Genomic DNA, 20,652 nt, shown 5'->3' on the forward strand with positions numbered 1-20,652 from the left:
ACTGAACACAACATTCGGGAAGATTGACTGCCATACATAAGTCCTTGGTAATTTCCTTTTAATTTATCACCAAGGTGTATATTGTAGTTTTGCGATTGGTTTGGTAATCCCTCTGTCTAGATTTTCCAGAGTAGTCACTTTCGTTCCTTTTCGACTCTTTAAAAGAAAAGGTCCATCTAAGCTCTTATCCTTTCAGGCTCATTAAAAATCGAAGGCAACTAGAGTCATATTTAGCTTTTTCTCGAATCTTTAAAATTGAAAAAGCAAAGTTGCATCTAAAGTGTTATTAAAATTAATTGACCATGAATAACATCCCTATTCCTTAGTTGATCTTAGGTTGAAACATATGGCGACAAATCTGGAGTCCCGATCAAGGAATCCCTTTTGAAGGGAATCCTAGTCCTTTTCCTTCTTTCAGAAATATTGGTGCTCCTTATATGGATACATTGTCCCTTCCGGGATTTACCATTGGCCTACCAGTATGTTTTTTTTCAACCTCCTTGGTTCAAAATGTTGAGATTTCTTTGAAATCGAGTACACCTCCAATTGGACAAAATCAACCTCTGGTTGATCCTGAAGTTGACCCTTTGCCTTCTTCCTAATTTGTTTCTCCCTCCCCCTCTTTCTCTTTGCTTGGTCAAAGTATTGATACTAGTAACCAGGTGGCTAAGAAGAAGAACAAAGGGAAGAAGAATAAGAAGAAGCCAATGCAACAAGGGGGCAACCAAGCAACCATTGCTTTGAATGCACCATATGATGAAAATCCATCCATTAAGTCTCACAAAGTCAAATATCTATGCATAATTTGTGCGAGAGACCATTTTCATCGAAATTGTCCTTATTTTCCTCGGACCTTGAAAGAATGGTCTTCCTGTTCACACCATCCCATGTCATCAACCCTTGGAGATCATGTTCATAACACACCATCAACCAGTGATAGTAAAGTTCATGGACAGAAGGGAAAATTCAAGCTTCCATGTAGGTTATGTGAAGGTAATCACCCATTTCACCTTTGTCCTTTTTTGGATGAAGCCAAAAGAGTGTTGGCTAACCGTCCTACTTCACCGCAGCAACTTCCATCTAATTACAAGAAACTCTCCCTAAATCCTTCACTAGTTGATGAACTGACTGACAAAGATCAATCGTCGGTCGAAACCACTCTCTTTGAAAGTGAATCCTATGAGTCTATTCCCGACCAAAATCAACAAGTCTAAGTAACAATTGACCCGATTTCACCTTCAGCTAATTGTACCTTTCCCGAAGAGAGTGAAAATGATACTACTAAAGTTCTTTTTGTTACTTCAAATTCTAATGACCTTGGGGGCAATCCACCTGTTCCATCAAGACAGGAGGAAAATCCTCCAGTTCTTGTAACTAAATGGGTAAATTGTCCCACTTCTATAGTACCCCCTCCAAGTAGTCTAGTCACCTCCTTTGATTGGAATCGACTCATAGTACAAGTTTGTAAGATGATTGTATCTAGCACTATTATAGATGAAGGTGCGTTAGTGAGTATCCTTTCCTCAAATGCTTGGCAAGTTCTTGGTTCACCACCGCTTGTGCCTGTTACATAGAATCTGTTGAGCTTTAACAGAGGAACCAGTCGACCATTAGGGATTCTCCCTCAGTTACCTATCACTTTGGGAGGAAAAACTATTTACCTCAACATGATGGTAGTCCCAAGACCTTTAGATTACAATTTACTTCTTGGGCATGACCATGTTTATCACATGGGGGCTATTGTTTCAACACTCTTTCAAGTGATTTGTTTCCCACATGAAGGAAGGATTGTCACCGTTAACCAACTTTCATTTTCTGCTCAAAATATAGCTCCTAGTCAACCATCATCCCTAAATGGTCCTTTTATACCAATGGTATCATCCCCGCCACGGGTTAATTATATGGCAACCTATTCCATACCTACATCAACTAACGATCAACTCAGTGATGTTGTACATTATGTACTGGGGCATTGGAACCAGATCTCTCCTTAATGACCACTTATGAGTTGTGATCAAAGAGTCCAAGCATAGTTCATTATCTTGTGTCAACCTTGTTAAAAAATGAAACCAAGATCCTCCGAGGATAGTTCTTTGTCTTGTGTCAACCTCGTTAAAAAATGAAACCAAGGAGTGTGAGGATAATTCCTTGTCTTGTGTCAACCTCATTAAAAAATGAAACAAGGTCCCAAGTTCAAAGTCAAGACTTTCACTTGATCTCGTAAAAGAACCTTCATTCCACCCACCTGGTAGCCATGAGAAGTCTACTTAGGTGAATGTAATGAAGCTTGGGGGGCATGCACCTTGGGGTAAAGATATGTTTCCCTATAGGTTATGTGATTGGTCTTTCACACCATTCACGTTTGTCTATTTGAACAAAGGCAAAGAGGCATTGGATAACCGTCCTTCTTCACCACAGCGATTTCCATCTGGTTACAAGAGACTCTCCTTTTCATCATGCTAGGGGCATGTAAACCAATTGAAGCATATTTTTTTCAGTTTTAAGCTTGTATAAAAGAGAAACTGAAACCAGGCATAGTTTTTTCATTTCAAGCTTGTGTAAACATGAAACTGAATCCAAGCATAGTTCCCCATGGTTCAAGCTTGTCTAGAAATGAACCCTTTTTCAATTTTTAACCCTTGTGATTTCCATTCTGTCAGCCTTTTGAAACTTGGTTGTTTTCATCTCATCACCACCATCTCTTTAGCCAATCATACGCTTTCACTTGGTTGTTTTGCCCTTTTGAGGAACAGTTGCAATGCGTGGTCTTATTAGCCAGCCTCTTCACATAAGTCAACATGTTTTGAGAAGTTCCAACATCACTGCAACCAGTTTCTACCCTAGACACCACTCATTCCTAAAAATAGAGTCCTATTTAAACCCTTTTAAGACTCATTAAACATGAAAAGATAATCGAGCATTTGTCTTTTCCAGCTCATTAAAGTATTGGAAATATCATCCCTCCTGTATTATTTTAGCCTTTTTTGGACCTGAGGGATTACTTTATGGAAAAGAACTTAAGGAGTTTTCTTTCGTCCCTTTTCAAACTCTCTAAACACGAAAAGTACCGAGTTATCCTTGTCGTTAAACTCATTAAAACAATAGCGACAAACTTGTCCATCTAGACGAGACCGAGTTTCACTGTCACTAGACTCGTTAAAATATTAAATAGCGACAGGTTTGCCCGAAGGGAAAATTATAGAACAAGCATATGTTATCCTCCTCAAGCTTGACAGAAAATAAAGAGGTACTGGTCAGCAATGACTAGGGAAAAAGCAGAAAATAAATCCTTGAAGAATTTATGGTAGTAAGTCACTCTTGAACATGGCACTTTCACTTCATCTCCATTATTGGGTTGGGTTCGATTATTCCGTTCACCAAGTCATCATACCACTGGTCTTTCAAACCATCCATCTTTTGGGGTTAATGCTACCAATTAATCTCAGTGTCACCGACATGTTCAAGAGAAGTCATCTAGTTGAGAAATTGCCATCCAGTTAATGTCTCATACACTGCAATACCTCCAACCTTCATTTCTTCATGACCATCATTCCTGAACCTTGTGTCGTCAGTTCGTTCTTCACCTCCAAAAATCATTTGCTTCATTTCGTGTTGTAGATGTGGGATACATCAGGGCCCTCCTATGACGAGTCGCTTCTTGTTGATATCAGCTCATTATCCAAGAAGTTGACTTAGAAACAACCCTTTCAGTGCTTTGAAGCTTGCATACATCAATGGAAAGTTTCTCACTTCCAGCTACAGGTTGGCATCAATGGCCTTCGACCAAAATATTTTGCATGGTGTTCGACATCGGATCATATATTAACACCATGTGAATTTTATTGCAGTACCTTGAGGATCATTATCATTATCGGTGATTCCTCTTGCATCTGTTAATAGCTCACATCATTGGCTGGTAATCAAACGATGTCTTTCCATGTTCGACTCCAGAACATCTCTTCACACGGAATGACTTGTACATCGAGCGAATATTGAACGAGTTTTGAAGACCCCGGATCTAGTTTCATCCATCCGAGCTGCAATATATTTAGGGATATAAAAACATCAAATGTACAAAGGCTCTGCATAGATGTTCATCCTAACCATGGATGATGACTCTATATCTGAAGAATCACCCGTCTGTATCTGCAGACGAATATTTGATCTACGTACATGAAATGAAATTTATAAAGCTAAGCATGGGAATGCCTCCCTCAGCTAGATCATGAAAATCATATTATGATAATGTATTGTATTGTAATTGATGCAGATCACCTTCCAGTTCGAAACTTTGGATCCTCATGATAAAGCATTTCACCCGACACGAATATTTACAACCTCATGCTTTAGGGGGCAACTGTTATAGACATATTTGGGCACATCAACCCCAAAATTATATGTCGATGTATTAGGGCTCATCAACCCCCAAAAGAGTTGTTTCATGCCCTAAAAGAACATAGTCACCTGAATATATCATTTCCAAAAAGTTCCATCTGAGAAACCATCCAGAAATTGCCTAAATTGAACCATACTGACTGCTCCACTGGAAAAGTGTGATCGATGCATACTGAGTGGTACACTCCTAGGGTGCGATGCATACTGATTAGGCCTTCTATAGGGTGCGAAGGGCGAGGATGGACAAATTTCTAGGATAGTTTTCTAAATGGTTGCTCATGGAATCTTCTAGAAACTTCTCTTGTGCCACTTGCCTCTCTGAATTCGCCCAAGGATGAGTAAGTGATCCAAAACCATCTGTTGTCCCATCTCTTGTGGAAGCAATTGTAACAAGTGGAATGACATTAATCAAACCCCATGGATGACTCACACCCTTGCAAACATCTATAAATGGATCCCTCATTCAAGAGATCTAGAGGCTAAAATGTTGTGAATTGCAAGGAAGTGTTGATAGTTTGTAATTAAGCAGAGAGCATTGTATTCTTGTTGGTGTGATATTGCTATTTCATGAGGTGAAGAATGATTGAAGCTTGGAGGATGATGCTGGATTAGACAACTGGGTTGTAATTCTCCCTTCTATTAATAATGGTCTTCAAGTTTTCTTCCATATGATTGTGAAATTGTGAATGTTATCATTTGTTCATTATATATCTGATTTTGTAATGTTTATGTTCTAATGGATCATGATGCTTTGACAGTTCTTTGATGCTGTACATGTGCAGGTACTCTCCAAGCATGTTAAGTACGAGGAGGAGTTACAGGATCTGTCAAAGGGGAGAGAGATCAACCAAGGGATCAAGCAGAAGCTCCAGGTTGGTTCCATTATCTTTCTCTTATCTGTTATACATAGAAGAAATCATTGATTTGCTTTAAACTTTTGTTTCTAGGGTAGCCGCCAAACCTAGAGGGCTAGCATTCTTTAGGAATACTAGTTTTCCCAAAAACAGAGGGTTGAGTCATAGTCATAGTTAGTTAAAGAGTCAATAAGCCCGTATTAATAATTGTAAGTGGTTGACCCACATTTAAGAAAGGGACCACAGTTAGTTGCAAATGGGCCATAATTAATAAATAAAGTGGTTACCCCATGTTATGCAAAGGACCACTAGTCATTAGGTTTTTGAAGTTCATTTAGCTATAAATAGTTGTAGTTAGAAGAGAAGTATCATCGAGTCTTATTTTGTAATCGAGCTCTGCTCTACTGGAGTTTGCCCCCTCGAAGAGGGAAGTGAAAATTTCATTCATCTCTGAATAATAAGATACTTGTTGTTTTTCTGATTTTATTATGTGTTCTAGGTTGTATTTCTTCACATATTTGGTATTCTAGAATTTCTCATAGGTCAAGAGCATAACAGATAGAAATTCAATTTAAACTAGTATGAAAAGCTCAATTGGAAGACTTTAAATCATGGGACAAATTCATTTTCTATGAAATGTTTTGTTCACTTTTGGAAATTTTAAGCCTTTGAAAATATTTCAAGATTTTGAATTCAATAGAATAAAATTTCTGGGAGTAAATTTCCATGTGTCTTAAGAATTTTTTACAGAAAAAAAGGAGAAAACTTTAACCAGTAAAAGGAAAAATTTATCCACAAATTAAATTTCTCCTATTCACATTTCATTCTCAATTGAATGACATTTTTCTGTTCAAATGATTTTACACCGCCAACCAACAAATGGTGTAATGAACATGATTCATTTTAAAGGCCACATGGATTCCATTGTCTTACATAGCAATAAAGAATGTGCCAGATTGGAGTCATTTAATATTAATGTTAAAATATTTAGAGTGTAGTTGTGATGGATCAACGGATTCTATTAATGAGGAATGAAAGCCTTATGCAATAGTGATATGTCATTTGTAGTGAACACAACAAGGAAGATGATTTGTTCGTTTAACTAATTGTGAAGTTCTTCTTAAATAAATTTTCAGAAAAAATGAGTATTTTTCCTCAATTTGAGGGTGAATACTTGCTTTGATTGCAAGAAGGATTGAAATTGAGTATTTAAATAGTAATATTCTCTTGAAGCAGGTTCCTTATGCTCCATCAATTGCTCTATGATTGCTAGATTTCTCATCAAGGCACAAGTAAACATTTCCATCTACAAAGAAAATATCCAAAGCATTGGTCCCCAAAACTGAATGTGTGCTTTTTTCCATCCAAAAATTTACCCACAAAGGGTGTAAAGTCAATTTTATGGCTGCAATGACCCAATACCAGTAACAGGTGCCAGAACAGTGGATTGATCCCTCCTGTGTAAACCACAGGAAGAGGGAACACATCGCCTATAATGACCCATCAATGAAAACCACTACCTTTCCCATTACGTGTTACCAGGTGTGCTACTCAATTTTTTGCGTCAATATACACATTGGGGGGATTGGAGTACCTAGACTCATCACTAGAATGAAAAAATAAAAAATAAAAAAAAAATCCAAAAATGACTTGTAAGCATTAGGTGGTGTTTTCAATGACTTTGAATGCATATGAGATGAATTTATCTGAAACCAAGAAACAAAATAGGTAGTTGTAAACGTGCACGATAATTGTCAAAGTGTCAAGAAATGGCACTATGACCTTTCAAAAGCATTTGTAAAAATATAAAGAAAAGCTATGCCAAATTTTTTTCCTGAATATGATTCATTGGTAGAATCTGTTTAGTCTCCATTTGTTACAGACCTTGGACTCTAGCAATCATACTTGTGGCCACTCAAAATCTTGTCATAGTTGTCCCTTGTATACATCAGGAAGTCTCCACTTCATCAGTTATTTAAGTAGGCACATACAAGGCAAGTCAGTCTGGAACTCATGACTATCTAATGTTATTTTTACAAGGTTTTAATGGATATTCTAATTTCAAAAGAATCTTGAATGAAGGAGGAAACAACCCTATCCAATTCCAAGAAAATAATAGAATAGTCAGTGATTTCCTAATTTTCAGTTCATAATATTCTAATTTCGAGAGAATTTTCATCTACAAGTCATTTGGAAGATTTTATGACAAGCATTTAGGGCTTGATTTGTAAACTCCACTCCAGATGTTATTGGGCTTTAGGCGCTCATGCGAGAACTCTAGAAATGGAAGGCATTGTATTGCCTTCTTTTGTCACCTCCCTCATCTTTATGACATGTATGCATACATTTTATAAGAATATAGTTGCGCTACACAATATCAATAGACCAACTTCGTTGAATTCTCCAAGCACAAGAATATTGAAAATAGGTGTGCCTTGGCAGAACGCGTTCATAGAATTCATTTCAGTGAAAAAACGAAACAAACTTCGCCGTCGAGGATTTTGCATGAAGGTTTTTGAAGCAGCCATTAAATCATAGCCAAAGATTTCATATATTTTGGGATTTCATATTTTTTCAGGAATCCATCTTCATGGAAGAAAATATCTTCATGGAAGAAAATATCTTCATTGAAGAAAATATCTTCTTCCATGAATATCTTCATGGAAGAAAATATCTTCATTGAAGAATATCTGCATTTCTTTCCAATGTAGAAGAGGACCAGACAAGTTAGATAAATCATCTTGGCCTGTAGACGGATTCAGCACGGCATTGGATGTGACATGGTATTGTATGTCGGAGAGAGGAAAGCCAAAATCAAATAAAAAACACCTGAAAACCAAAAATCAACTAAAAACTGATCACATCAAGAGCAAGGTACGAGGGAGGGACATCACTATTGAAACAATAGTCCTCAACAACCCTTCACTTCCCACGTTTCAAATTTTAATTTGTGAAGAAGACAAAAATGGTCGTATCTTATTCGTTGGGTGAAAAATGTCCCTGTTGACAGTCCACAGAATCCATAATTGGACCGAGGACAACGAAAACTAAGGCCTCTGATTGCCTTCGGTGAACAGGGTTTTCCCACACGAAGCCCGCAATGAAAGATGCCTATCAGCATAATTATGAAGCCTCAAAATGTAACCAGACACGTTTTATTTCTGCATCCGTAAAACACACCAAAGTTTTGGTTAATTTTTTTTGTCACAACGTACTTTAAATTAACTTTATTACCAAAAATGTTTAAAAATGTATAATTTCAATATACAAAATTTATATGAAAAAATTCGTTTAGAAAATAAATAAGATTGTAATAGAATGGTTATATTTTATAGATCCATTTCAAAAGAACATAGACAAAATAAGGCTACATAGTAGCTATTACTGGCCATTTAGTTTAATTAACTAATATTTTATTAATTTATGTAAATAAGAGTTAATGGTAATAATTTAATTTAGTTAGTTAGTATATTAATTTTTTTGCATTATAATTAATTGTTTTCAAGTTTTTTGGTGTCGTGGAGGTTGGTAATGGGAATTATTAATCTTATAAGACTAAATTACACAAGCTAACAGATACAACAACTCATATCTCGAAAGATGTGAGATCACATTAAACAGAATGCAATCTTATCAATCTTGTTCACACTAAGTTTGGAAGAAACATAATTATCATGGCCCAATAACATGTTCAAATTTAAGGCCAATAGTATTAGAGGTAAATACTAATAAAGAAAATTGTAAAAAATATAAAATTAATTTGTAAAGTTCTACTTTGTGAAATTGGAAATTATTTCAATGTTTGACAAAATTATTAGGTGGCCAGTGCTAGAACCCAATGAGTAATACTTGCTTGCCCTAAGCATAATAATAGATATGGAAAGACTAGATGAAAATAGCAAAACATGTTATAAATAAATATAAATAAAAGCTAAAAAAATGGTTCCATCGACGTGAACACTAAGTATTGTTGGAACACTTATGGTCTTAAAGAATTTGATTTTGACTCGCAAATTCTCACAAAAATATTGTGTTCATATCTAATGACTTACCTATCACTTATTTTTTCAAAGGAAAACTTTACATGTTGGGAAAACCATATTCATATAGGCATTTATTTTTGTAAGCCAGAAAGATAATAAATTAAATAGATAAACATTGATCCCCGTAAAATTTAAAACTATATTCAAATAGTAGTGTCATTTTTATGTGGGGTAAGATAATAGTTAGAATAGGAAAGATGAATATTCGACGTGAATGATAATTAAAGGACAGTTAAATTTGTAATTATGAAGTGTAATGTAAATTAAAGGACAGTTAAGTTTGTAATTATGAAGTTTAATGTAAATTTAAAAAGTTACATTTAAAACATTAGTAGTTCAAGGTAACAAAATTAAAAATTAAAAAACAAATATATAGATTTTAAGTAATACTTTGAACTTTTTTCTACCCTTCATGTTATTGATTCATGCTCATAATTAATGGACGTTTAAGCATCATTATCACTTGTACAACTTGCAAATGAAAACTTGAAAGTCAATGAATATTATTCAAAGAAGGTATTTTCTAGGTTGTTTGTTAAAAAGGTTAATCTCTATGGGAAAAGATAGATAAGCCCAAAAGGATTATATATAAAGCTAGAAGGTTTATTTATGATGATATTTTCCCTCATTCATAGTTTTCATCTCATACTCCTATGCAAAGAGATGCAAAACATGGCGATCACGTGAAACTACTGGTAATAGTGTCATTCGGATCATTGGGATTTTAGAGAGAGAAATCACATTTCAAGTCAACCATGCAATTGGTGATGTCAAATCACACGAGGATGCTTCGTATGTATGTGGTCACATGTCATAAAGGAACATGGCCAACTTTGACAGTTGGCCTATGCAAGGACTACAAACCTCCAGCGGACCTGCCCTAAATGCGTTTAAAAGCTATGAATTTATTACAACATAAAAATCATTGCACGAGTTACAAATCATGGCAATTCCTATTTCCAACCCCATTGAAACATAAATGCAGCCTGACATGCTAGAGATATAGCAGTTCTCTTGTATTTATTTCCCTCAAAATTGACTTTGGCATTTTAACAACAAAGCAACTGTTATTCCCCTTGCATGTCAGGCTGCATTTATGTTTCAATGGGGTTGGAAATAGGAATTGCCACAAATCATGGCCTAATACGATGTTCAAATTAAGAAGCAATAATATTAAAGATAAATATTAATAGATTTTTTGCAAAAAATACAAAATTAATTTTTAAAGTTTTAATTTGTAGAATTAGAAATTATTTAACCGTTTGACTATATTATTAGGTTATCCATCTTGGAACCCAATGGGTAATACCCACTGGTGGCATGCATAATAAGGTTGATACGCTCTTATTTGTGTGTGCTCCCATGTTTGTTACATCTACTTTTGAAAATAGATATATCATTCATTACTTTTATTTATGATTATACTAGGATATCTTTGGTTTATTTGTTGAAGTAGAAATCTCAAGCATTTCAAACATCAAAAAAATTTCATCTATGTATTGAAAATGAAGGTCAAGTCAATATTGGCACTTTTTCAACGGAAGGAAACACACATGAAATGATTGTGAAAACAACCTTTTCCATCATGGAATAAAGTGTCAAACCTTCTTTCCATCTAATCCTTCATAGAATGGTGTAGCAAAGACAATCAAAAGGATATTCTTAGACATGGTATTCTTGATGTTATTTTTAAGAATATGAAGTTGATGTTTTGGGTTGACGTAACTTTATGTGCAATAGATGCGAAGGATAGGTGTCCTTATCATGATCTTGGAAATAAGATTCCTTATATGTGGCATAGGTGCATTTCTTTGCTGAGGCATCTCAAGGTTCTGTGCATTGATTCCTTGGGAGAAAATAAACAATATCAATGAAAGGGGTTAGCAATGCATCTTCTTGGGATACTCAAATGCCATCAATAAAAATAATCTTTATCATGAAATAAATAAGAATTTTATTCTTTATAGAGATTTTTTTTCTTGAATCTTTCAAGATGACAAATCTATTGAATGCAAAACCTAAAAATATCGATAGATTCACCTCAGTAAAGATGTATCATGATTTTGATAATTATATTTAGCATCCCAAAGTGGGGATCCAATCATGGAACATTCTCTATAAGATTTGTTTGGTTAGGAAGTTCCATAATGATCTTGTAGTAAAAGACTTTCCAAATATAAATATGTTTTTGAGGCCCCACCCACCTTGTTCTTTTGGTCTTGAAATGATTTGCTAATTAATGATACGAGATCCTAGATACTCCCCTTTTTGTTTCTAAAGATAATTGAAGCATCTTTTTTGAATTTTATTTAGGATTCCAGCTAGAATATTTTTAATTGGGTGTCAATGAACTAAAATAGCTTTAATAATTTTTTTTTTATCAAAATAAATATTCCACCTCAAGTTATCCATATATTACCGAAAAGCTGGATGGTTTCTTCAATTTTCAAAAGAAGGAACTTCAATTTTATAGCCCCATAATTATTGATGCAGGAGCATTCAGGCTTAGTCAGCAATGTGATAGCATGGTCATATGTTCTGACTAACAAGGGATTGGAAGATAATAGTTTAATTAATTTTATTTTTTTAAATGTATGAGAGTGATTATTTATTGTTAAATATGAGGAAAGGGTATATGAGGCTGATTGATCCTCCCAGTGTGGGGATCGGCCAAACAGTTAGATTTATTTGGCTAGAATAGAATATGAGTAATTTTAAAAGCTTGATTTAGCGTTGGTTTAAAAAAGAGTGGGTTTGAAGAGACTTTTTAGGAGAGGTTGAGGGATTTCTGGTTCTAAACTAGAATTGGTTCATGAATCCATTTATTTATATAGATTGTGTCTTCTTGTATAATTCAGAGTTAGTGAGATAGGAGAGACAGAGAGGAAGAATACCGGAGAGCATTTTAAGCCTACAGGTTGCGTAGAATAAAGGGCCATTAAGTAGATTAATCAGGCCAGAGAAGGATATAGCTTGTATTTATGTTTCGTACACAGAGGATTGATTTTTAGGGTTGAACTGTGTAATCGATTGCATATCTTTTGAGATGGATGTGTTTAACGTTGTAATCTAATTAAAGTCAAGACTCTGTAGTGGATTCATTGTGAGTAAGACCAGTGTTGCCTGTATAATTATATAACCAGCCCGTGGAGGCTCTCAAGGCTTCTTTTCCTCTATATGAGAATGATTTTGGCATTGGCTCTTTGTTTTTATACTCGACTGTAGAAATCCCCATGGTTAAGGCAAACTTAGTGTAATTTGGGTCCGCAAGTAGAAAACCCATTTACACAGAGAAACAGTGAAAAATCACTAAGCCAATTTTTATAACGGACCTGAAATAATATAAATGTTACTTTTGAGTTATATTGGGTCTGATACATAAATTGCGTCGCATCGAAGGAAGGGAACTAGCTTGTGATCGCCGAATTCCGATAGCGCAACCTACCCAGACCCGAAAAGGTATAGTGCCGATTGGATAGCCTATCGGGTTCATAAAGTCCATCGCATTGGAGGGTTTGAAGCGAGGGTTATATATTGTTAAGCACCATTGTTATTGCCGATAGCAATAGCGATATCACATCGGGCTAAGGAATAGCGCCAATAGTTGGGAACTGGTGGAGCCAATTGCCAATACTATGATTCATCCTGAGTTGTTCGATAGGGCGGGTCTGGATCTACGACAATATACTTATATTTATTGGTAATGGTGTTAAAGTGTTTTTTTAACATATGAATGGTAATTTGGGTCTCGAAAAGCATTGTTTAAAGCCTTTTCAAAGGTTTTTGGTCCTGAGAAGGTTTAAAGCGTAGTTTTAATATTTAAAGGGTCTTTTGGATCTCGAAAGGGAAAAAAACACTGTTTTTAAAGGTTTTTGGTTGCGACAGTAACAATCAGAGATTCAAGCCTAAGGGGTGTTTGGTGGGGTGATTTTTGGGTTTTGTAAACCCATTTGTGGATTTATTAAAGCCATAGTTTCTACTGCACCATTTTTGGTATCAGAGCTAGCTTAACGCTCTGAAAATATTGTTTTGGGAAACTGAATTTTAATTTCAGCATATGTATGATTTCACTTAAGTGAATTTGATATAGATGAGGATCAGACTACAAAGAACACTGAGATCAGAATGGAGAAGCAGAGAATACCTAAGGAAGGTCTAGTAAGAATGTTTAAATTGATAATTTTGCAAAGATGTACTTGAATGTCTGAAGAATAACAGGGGATTGAAATATCAAAGGAGGAAGTGTTTTCCTTTCAGGAAAAGTGGATTGCATGACTGATTTGATTGAGGTAAAAGGTTTAGAATTTAAAGATGAATAGAATAATTGGTTGATGTAGCATTGAATTCATTTAATTGGTTCGAAGAATCTTGTGAAACTGAGAATGATTGAGGATTGTTTACAATATTGTTGAAGGCAATGATATTGATGATTGAAAGAGCAGAGATTGGGTTTAATAGGACTGAAGGAAGAATCACTACAAGGAATGAATTTTGGGAATTGTAGAAGAAAAATAGGATTTTCTTACAACAAGGCTATCAGAAGGAATTGGTAGTGTCTATCATGAATGGGTAAATATAATCGAAATTCAGACCTAATCTTAATTGGTCTTGAAAATGAAAGAGTCCATTATGAAAATAGAATGGGAAATAGTTGTTGACTGTATGGAGTCCTATTGAATGGAAAGTATAAATGAAATAGTGAATAGGTGAGTCCTTTGATTGATGGAATGGGAATTAGTTTTAAGACATCTTTGAAGGAAATATTGCAGATTTGAAAGGTACTTTAATGTATCTGGAGGAAAGTTTGTGCAGGTCACTGGAATTGCTGAAAGGTGGAATGCGTTGTACCAACATCATAGCATATGAGCTATGTAAAGGAGATAAGGGAGAAGAAATCTCAGATAAGTAAATGTGATAGTATCCGACAGTAAAAAAATTTACTAAATGAAGAAGGCAGTCAGCAATTGAAGATGCGGAGCCTAAAGTAAGGAGTATTCAAGAGGAGATGAGAACAGCTTCCAACTGAGGTTGGGTAGAAGTTGTTGAGGCAACTCCACAATTGTGATTATGGATAGGAGATAACAATTCCAGCAAGAAGAGTGGTGGGTAGAATTGTTAGTCAGTGAAAGGTTCGAGGAAAGAACCAATAGGTGCCAAAAGGCTGAGCTCAAGAAAGTATGGTGAGGCATGAGGGAGGCTTGTTATAGGTGAAATGGAAAAAGTTAGTTGCAGCTCACTAGTGAATGAGGAAAGTTCACTAGAGGAAGGAAAGGAATTTACTATTGACGGTCATAATAGGGGTACAAAGGAAAGTCACAGACACAGGGACATAGAGTTGGCTAGGATGAAGGTAGAACTCAGTCATTTGGAGAAACTGGTATTGAAAGGAATTAAAGCAAAATGGAAACAAGGATTTTATGTTGGAAGAAGAGTTAAATGGCATGTCAGAGAATTGTTTGCTAAGAAATTAATACTTTGAACAGTTGAGAATGAAGGGATAGAATACATCTATGAACCAGAGAAAGGATCTCTCCTTGGGGAAGGAGACAATGATGACAGTAGAGAAGAACTGATCTATATATATCAAAATGAAACGGATGTGCTGGTGGCATCCTCACAGACAAGAGGATCTCATATTTTTGGGATTAATTATTTCTGTGAATGTAAAATTGCAGCTGTGCGGCCTAAAGAATTTCAACCTGTGTATGTAAATATGAAAGGAGCAAAGGCAAGACAAGCAAGAAAGGAGATGCATAAGGACTTTCAAGACTTTAATTGGCAGAGGAAATTAAAAGTTATGGCTGAATGGTTGTGTCTTCTTTTAGTGAAAACTTATTGGATCATATTTGAAGGAATTTTAGCATGGATAGAAGAAAAATGGGAAATGGAATAAGGAAAGGAAACAAATGCATTACAGATTTGTGAAGTGAAGAGAAGGAAAGCTGACACAGAGAACCTAGCTAAAGAAGGTAAGCCAAGGAAATCTTTGAAAGATCAAAGTCTTATCAGAGAACAGGAGGAGGCATTGTTTTCTTATTTGGACAAAATGAGTATTGGAAGAAATTGTGTAGAACAGGAAGGTCTTCTACAAACATATGATGAAGTTGCCAAGCATAGTCAAGAAGTTGCAGTCCCAGAAGTTTTCTTTGATGAGGAAGAAATCAGAGATGTTGAGGAAGAATTTCTCAATAATTTAGTGAACTATCAGAATAGTTCAAAGGAGCATGAGGAGTTGATCATTGAGGCTTCGAATGAAGAGCCTTGCATTTTTGAAATTGACATGTTGTGTATGTTTTCAGGTTTGATAGGTGATGAACAACAATTGGACAATGTGCTTATGCATGTTGATGAAGAAGTGAGATTACTAGAAGAAATGGTTGAAACAGAAAGATATTTTGAGCATGTATTTAATAATCTCGAGAATGATGGTGTTGACATGGAATTTGTCATGACTAAAGGAGTTGAAGATAAACAAATGAAAGTTTGTGATGATAGCCAGAATGAAGTATTTTCAGTAGAAAACCAAAATGAAGATATTATGGAAACTGTGGAGGAATGCATGATGATGTTGATAGATGCAGAAGTTTAGGAATTCTGTGATTTTAAAGTGAATTATTTTAATGAATCTGTAAACTATGAAGAAGCTTTAGAAAACCAGAATTTTGTTTCTGTTGTAGGAGAAGATACCATAACATCATTTTGTTGCAATGGTATAAGTATAGAGGATGAAAAGATACTTCATAATGATATGCTCCAAGAAATCCTAGCTATTGAACCGTTGAATGATGGGCTTGTGATGGAACAAGAAATACTGTATAGTGCAGAGGAAAGTATTGGAAAGAGAATTGATGACAGTTTCATAGCTTTTGCAGAAGGACAATATAAAGAGTTGATGGCAGAATCACCTGTGAAGATAGAAAACCATAGTTATTTTGAATCTGACAAATGTAATGGGAAATCTGTCATATACAGGAAAGAGGAGTCATATACAAACGACATGCTCATTGAATATGAAGGAATTGACATTTTGCTGGAAACGTTATTAGATAAATCTGATAACATAGAGGGAAAGACTATCTTTGATGATAATGTAAGGAGAGATGTAGAATACAAACAAAAATTTCTAAATGGAAAAGGAAAGGAATATTTGGATAGAAATCTTATAATTTATAAGGCAAAGGAGAATTTACAATAGACAGAAGTCAGTGGAGTTCAGTTAAAGACAAATAGTAAGAACGAAATTGAGAAATTGTGGAAGATGAAATCAGATGAGAAGAGGGACAGCAAGAAGGAGAAATTTACCACAGGAATTTGTATCAGAGAGAATAGAGGACAACAGCAAATTAAGATTTGGAAATATGGAGGAACAGAAGTGACAGTGGCTGAAGAATTAAATTAGCAACATAATGAAAGTGATGACTAGTTACAAAGTAAAGTTTGGGATATTGGATGGACAACAGAAGAAACACATGACCAGGAGGTCATGGAAACTTTCAACTTTGGGAGTCTGACGCAGGAGCATTCAGGCCTAGTCAACAATATGATAGCATGGTCACATGTTGTGACTAACAAGGGATTGGAAGATAATAGTTTAATTAATTTTATTTGTTTAAATGTATGAGGGTGTTTATTTATTGTTAAATATGAGGAAAGGGTATATGTGGCTGATTGATCCTCCCTGTGTGGAGATCAGGCCAAACAGTTAGATTTATTTGGCTAGAATGGAATATGAGGAATTTTAAAAGCCTGATTTAGCGTTGGTTTAAAAAAAGAGTGGGTTTGAAGTTTTTAGGAGAGGTTGAGAGATTTCTAGTTCTGAACCAGAATTGGTTCATGAATCCATTTATTTGTATAAATTGTGTCTTCTTGTATAATTCAGAGTTAGTGAGATAGGAGAGACAGAGAGGAAGAAGACCAAAGAGCATTTTAAGCTTACAGGCTGCAAAGAAGAAATGGCCATTAAGTAGATTAATTAGGCCAGAGAAGGATATAGCTTGTATTTATGTTTTGTACACAGAGGATTGATTTTGAGGGTTGAACTGTGTAACTGATTGCATCTCTTTTGAGACAAATGTCTTTAATGCTGTAATCTGATTAAAGTCGAGACTTTGTAGTGGATTCATTGTGAATAAAACCAGTGTTGCCTGTATAATTATAACCAGCCCATGGAGGCTCTAAAGGCTTGTTATCCTCTGTTTGCAAATGATTTTGGCATTGGCTCTGCGTTTTTATACTTGACCATAGAAATCCCCATGGTTAAGGCAAACTTAGTGTAATTTGGGTCCACAAGCGGGAAGCCCATTTACATAGAGAAACAATGCAAAAATCATTAAGCGGATTGTCATAATGGACCTGCAATAATATAAATGTTACTTTTGAGTTATATCGGGTCCGATACATAAATCACGTCACATCAGAGGAAGGGAACCAGCTTGTGATCGTCGAATTCTGATAGTGCAACCTACCCAGACTTGAAATAGTATAGTTCTGACTCGATAGCCTACCGGGTCCGTAAAGGCCATCGCATCAAAGGGTTTGAAGCGAAGGTTATATATTGTTAAGCAGCATTGTTATTGCCGATAGCGATAGCGATATCGCATCGGGCTGAGGAATAATGCTGATAGTTGGGAATCAGTGGAGCCAATCGCCGATACTGCGATTCATCCTGAGCTGTTCGACTGGGCAGGTCTGGATCTGCGAAAATATACTTATATTTGTTGGTAAAGGCATTAAAGCGTTGTTTTAATGTATGCAAGGTATTTTGGGTCCCAAAAAGCATTGTTTAAGTCCTTTTTAAAGGTTTTGGGTCTCAAGAAGGATTAAAGCGCAATTTTAATATTTGAAGGGTCTTTTGGATCCCGAAAGGGAAAAAACCATTATTTTCAAAGCTTTTGGTTTCCGACAGTAACAATCAGAGATTCAAGCCTAAGGGGTGTTCGATGGGGTGATTGTTGGGTTTTCTAAACCCATTTGTGGATTTATTAAAGCCATAGTTTCTGTTGCACCACTTATTCATTTTTAGAACATAGCCTAGTTATTTGATGCCCTATTTCCAAATTAAAAGGATTCATAGAGAAAATATTCACCATGTAGTTTTACAGGACCTCATCAACGAAAGGAAAATAAAAGGATGTTTTAAGCACATTGACCATCATCCTTGTTCTAGCACAAAATGGATATAGGAATTCCTTGCATTCTTGAAATTCAAATTTTGAGAAAGACAAAATAATAATATGTTATCTAAAAAGAACAAATGTGTTAGTTTCTCAATCATAATTTTAACCCTTTGAGCTTATTTTATTGTCTTGCTTCAATAAGAGCACGACTAAGCGCTTCTACTAGTAAGAGGAAAAGATAAGGGGAAGGTGGGCACCCTTTTTGTGACCTCCTTAAAGATAGAAAGATATAAAAGTGACCCATTTATGAGAACCACAAAGATGGATGATGTGGAACATGCATTTATCCATTTTACCTCCTAGCAATAAAACCCAATTTATAATAGGAGTAGTTGGAGATATAACTAAGAAGCATGGTAATAGGCTTTAGGTAGGTCGAGTTAGAAAACAATTATAGAATAGAGATTTGTCTTAATTGATTGTAGACATCTTATGATGTAGCTATCTCTTCTTGGATGAGGCTGGCTCTGAGGAATCCAAAATTTTCATCTAAAATGACATTTTTCGAGACTGACTTGATCCTTATGGGTGTCACCTTTGGAAGGATTTTATACAAACAATTATGAAGGGAGATTGGCCTGAAACCATTAAGCATATTATCGTAATTGAGTTTTGTAATCAAAGTGATGAAAGTAGATTTGATGCTCCTAACAGGTTACCAATTAAACAAGTCTCCTCAACTATTGGTAATAGATAATCACTAGGAGTCTAAAAAAATATGCAATGAAATATATCATCTAACCATCTAGATTAGGGCTATTGTCTTGTTTGAAAGATATCATGAATTTTAGTAATTCTTTCTTTGTGACTAGGTTAGAGTGATCTTCATTCATCTCATCATTTATCAGGGTCAGGAATAGGCCAACTAGGCTAAGGACCTTGGTCATACATATGCCCAGGTTCTGTAAAGAGTTCTTTGAATCTGAAACACTTATATTAGAGAGTGTTTTGAAATCATATTTATTGTCCCCTATTACATCTGTAAACTCCAAAATAACAGTTTATAGTTTCTCTCTTCTTGTATAAATTGTTGAAATCACTTAATATTTTGATCCCCTCTTTTATCCAAAGTACACAGCATCTGAGACACCAACCCCTCTCATCGTTTAATGGTAACTTGGATCATAATAACTTGAGCTTCTTTTCAATATCCATACCCTCCTGTGAGAATTAGTCATGGTTATTGGATGCAAATAGAGCTTCAAATATTAAAAAATCAATATCTTCTACCTAGAATGACCAATTTATCATTCTCTCTTTCAAACACAATATATCAATAAATATTTTACATAATATAAAATTATAATAATAATTTAATTTAATTTTAATACCAATTTTAAAATATATAAAAATAGTGTAAATTTAAAATCAGAATAAATATATAAAATATTTAGTATCGCATTTTCAAATAATTATTTATAAATACGTTTTGATTAAAAAAACCAACTTAAACAATTTAATCTCTATGGAAATATAAAAACATATAAACACTGGGGAAAATTTATGATTATGTTAAATAGATATATCAAATATGAAATATCAAGTAATTCATTTTCAAATATATTTATAAAAAAAAATATTTTATGCCATTTTTAAAACCTTAATTCCCTATGTATGTTTAAGAGGTTGCAATTAAAGCGTATTCCAATAAAATAACACGGTGAGCACGAGAATTTAAATTAATCTTTAGGAAATGCGAGAATAAATAAATTAATCCGTAAAATGGTTTTATTTCTTTTTAAGGAACCACAATTAAGAGCACCATCCCAAAAACTTTGTCTTAATTTTTATAAACACTATATGACAAACTGGTCTCCATCGTGGGATGGTTATAATGCAAGAAATTGAATTTTTTTATAAGTTAGGCAAGAGTTAAGCGCTATGATGACCGGTTGGTCTCTATTCTGGCATAGTAATAATGCAATAAATTGAGAACCTATTGGTTATTCAAACCCTTTTTTACATTAAATGTGTTCGAAACGAACTTAATTCTTCTCGTCAACTTCGAAAGCGACCGAGAAGTAACCATCGTACCTCGTGGACCCATTTGTACATATACGGAACACCATGTGCAACTTCCCCCACCCTAGGTATTACCCCCATTCCAAACCTTATTATATTCTAAATATAATAGACGACCACCAATTATATTCTAAATATAATGTTGAATATATGACGACCAAT

Source organism: Pinus tabuliformis, chromosome 5_2 (assembly GCF_031772625.1).
Source record: "Pinus tabuliformis cultivar Carrire ecotype Pingquan chromosome 5_2, CPIR1, whole genome shotgun sequence".
Classification (NCBI taxonomy): Eukaryota; Viridiplantae; Streptophyta; class Pinopsida; order Pinales; family Pinaceae; genus Pinus; species Pinus tabuliformis.